The sequence below is a fragment of the Silene latifolia genome, chromosome Y (assembly GCF_048544455.1).
Source record: "Silene latifolia isolate original U9 population chromosome Y, ASM4854445v1, whole genome shotgun sequence".
In the NCBI taxonomy this organism is placed as follows: domain Eukaryota; kingdom Viridiplantae; phylum Streptophyta; class Magnoliopsida; order Caryophyllales; family Caryophyllaceae; genus Silene; species Silene latifolia.
Genome location: NC_133538.1, coordinates 32245848 through 32248701, shown reverse-complemented (window position 1 = coordinate 32248701; position 2854 = coordinate 32245848). Strand labels below are relative to the sequence as shown.

At 43.8% G+C, this 2854-nt stretch overlaps 1 non-coding gene across 1 annotated transcript; it reads left to right on the top strand.

Annotated features, from left to right (window-relative positions):
- The first annotated feature begins 1702 nt into the window (after positions 1-1702).
- Positions 1703-1809, top strand: LOC141635561 (small nucleolar RNA R71). The gene has a single exon (XR_012540239.1). It is a non-coding gene; the product is annotated as a small nucleolar RNA R71 (small nucleolar RNA).
- The last annotated feature ends 1045 nt before the right edge of the window (positions 1810-2854 follow it).

Here is a 2854-nt window from a genome sequence, read left to right as displayed (position 1 = left end):
CATGTTAGTGCAACTCAGCTTTGTCAAACCAAATCTCTTAGCTAGAGACAGCGGTAAGACACTCACGCTAGCGCCCAAATCGCATAGCGCATTATCAATCAAATAGTTACCGATATGACACGGAATTGAAAAACTACCCGGGTCTGACTGCTTAGGAGGTAACTTATTTTGAAACAGGGCTGACCCCACCTCAGTCAAACCTACGGTCTCACTATCACTAATGGTCCTCTTACGACTCAAAATTTCTTTCATAAACTTAAGATAAGAGGGTACCTTTGTCAGCAACTCGGTGAATGGCACAGTGACTTCCAAGCTTTTCAGAAGTTCAACAAATTTACCGAATTGTTGATTGGCCTTTGTATTCTGCAGACGCCTCGGGAAGGGAACTGTAATAGGTATCTAAAGTCCCCTGTTTCTCTCCTCCAATGTATCTTCCGGAGCAAGTTCTGTATCCTTTGGACGCTTCTTACCTCTCGAACGAGGTCTTTCCGGTAATTTATCGCTTAAACGAGCACTAGCAGGCTCTCGAATAAGCTTCCCGTCATCAAAACTACTCGATCGACCAATATACCCATTCGATCGAGTAGATTCTTCATCAATTCCACTCGATCGATTAGTTTTTTCACTCGATCGAGCAACTCCATTTTGCTCATCACTCGATCGAGTAGAAAAACTACTCGATCGACCATTGTCAATTCCGTGTTCACTCGATCGAGTGGGAAAACCACTCGATCGACCACTTTCTTCGCCTAATCTGCTCGATCGACCACCTGAAACAAGTCGATCGAGCACTTTCTTTGTCGAGAGCTCATTTTCTTCGCCAGAACACTGTTCACCATCGATTCTGACTCTCCTCGGTCCGATTTTCGCATTTTCTGGTCCCTCATATGAACGACCGCTTCTCAGATTGATGAAATTTACCGTCTCGTGTGGATTCTTCTCATTTTGAGTCGGTAATTGACCCTGCTTTCTTGTGGACTTATTAGTGGCTAATTGGGCAACTTGAGTTTCAAGTGCCTTTATGGACGCATTTTTCTGTTGATCACTCAATTGCCACTGCTTCGTGAAGGCTTGCAACATAGACTTAAGCTCATCAATTTCACTCACCATACCGGAAGATGATGCACCATGGTTAGGAGGAGTAAAAGAAGGGGGCTTTTGAAAGCCTTGTTGATTCTTGTGTGGAGGGACATAAGGCTGCTGCTGGTGTGGAGGAGGTGTAGGATTGAGCACATTCTGACTAGTCCACCTCAGGTTGGGATGGATTGCCCCTTGATTATTGTAATAGGAACCTCCTCCTCGCCTATATTGCTGAAAGGCAAGGACTTGTTCCTTCTCTACAAGACAGCCAACAGCAGTGTGGCCATCATTACTCTCACATCTCTCACAAAAAACGGTCTCTCCTCTAGTAAGAACATGGACCGTCTGAGGCTCCCCAGAAGCTTGTAATTCCAACTTGTCGAACCTAGCATTCATGGTCTCCAGCTGAGCCAAAACCTGCTTATCAACTGCGTGAACTGTCCTAATCCCATCCCTCGGGTTACCATATTTAGCACTGTGATTCGCCATCTCTTCAATAAGAGACCATCCCTTATCGTCATCTGTATTCTCCTGAAATCTTCCACTAGATGCCGCATCAAGTATGGCTCTCTGGTCGTCATACAACCCATTGTAGAACTGATTAGCCAAAAACCATGGGTCAAAACCATGGTGAGGGATAGACCTCACCAACTTCTTGAATCGTGACCATGCTTCATAGAAACTTTCATCGGGAGCCTGTCTGAAACTAGTAATCTTGGCCCTCAGCAAATTGGTGCGTTGTGGAGGGAAATATCTCTTGTAAAATGCAAGAGCAAGAGACTCCCAATCTGTAACCCCAGCAGCTATGCGGTCCAAGTTAGTCTGCCACTCCCTGGCTGAGTCAGCTAAAGAGAAAGGAAATAGAACCTCCTTAATCTTATCTTGAGTTACCCCCTTAGTGGCGGGGATAGTAGAACAGTAATCGGTAAAGGTCTCCATATGCTTCCTCGGATCTTCACCAGCCACACCTCTATAAATGTTTCTCTCCACAAGATTGATATAAGAAGGACGGATATCAAAGGTGTTCCCATCCTTAGTTTGGAGATTGAAACCTTTGGGAATAGAAGAGGCTTTAGGCACTGAATGACTATAAATTTTAGGCATCTTTACTGTAGAAATCGGACTATCTTCCTCGAAAAGAGAATGATGTAACTCTGGCTCAAAAGTACTCAAGTCTTCCTTTCGTGATTTCCTTATCAGACGGAGTCTATGCTTGAACAATCTCTCTGGCTCTGAATCAGCTGAAACTAATTCACACCTGTCTGACCTGGGCATAAACAACACTGAAAGAAAATAATAAGTATGGCCTCAAGGAATAGGAATTCCCTGAGACGGATAAAATAAACGGAACGAAAACAAATAGGGCAATTTCCTCCCCGGCAATGGCGCCAAAATTTGACACGTCTGTCGTGTACCTGTAAAAAATAAACTAACTCGGCTAACTATATAGCTAGGGAAGTCAGGTCGATCTCCACAGGGAGGCAAGATATCTGTAGAAGTCCGTCTATTTGGTCACAAATGGGGGGGTTTGTTTGAATTTTTATCTAAGCTACGAGTTTTAATGGAAAGAGAAATAAAGAGCGAGAGCAATAAAGGCAGGAAATGAGTTTATACTATCAGATAAAGAGGGACATGTTAGGATTTCGGTTCACTACGGTAGTCCAGTGACCCAGCTGTAAATGATTCAGACGAATTGATGTAAGACGTATGTTGAAAGGTCCTTACGGTCCACTTTCTATCCTAAAATACCACTAACTTAACTTTCATTCTCGTC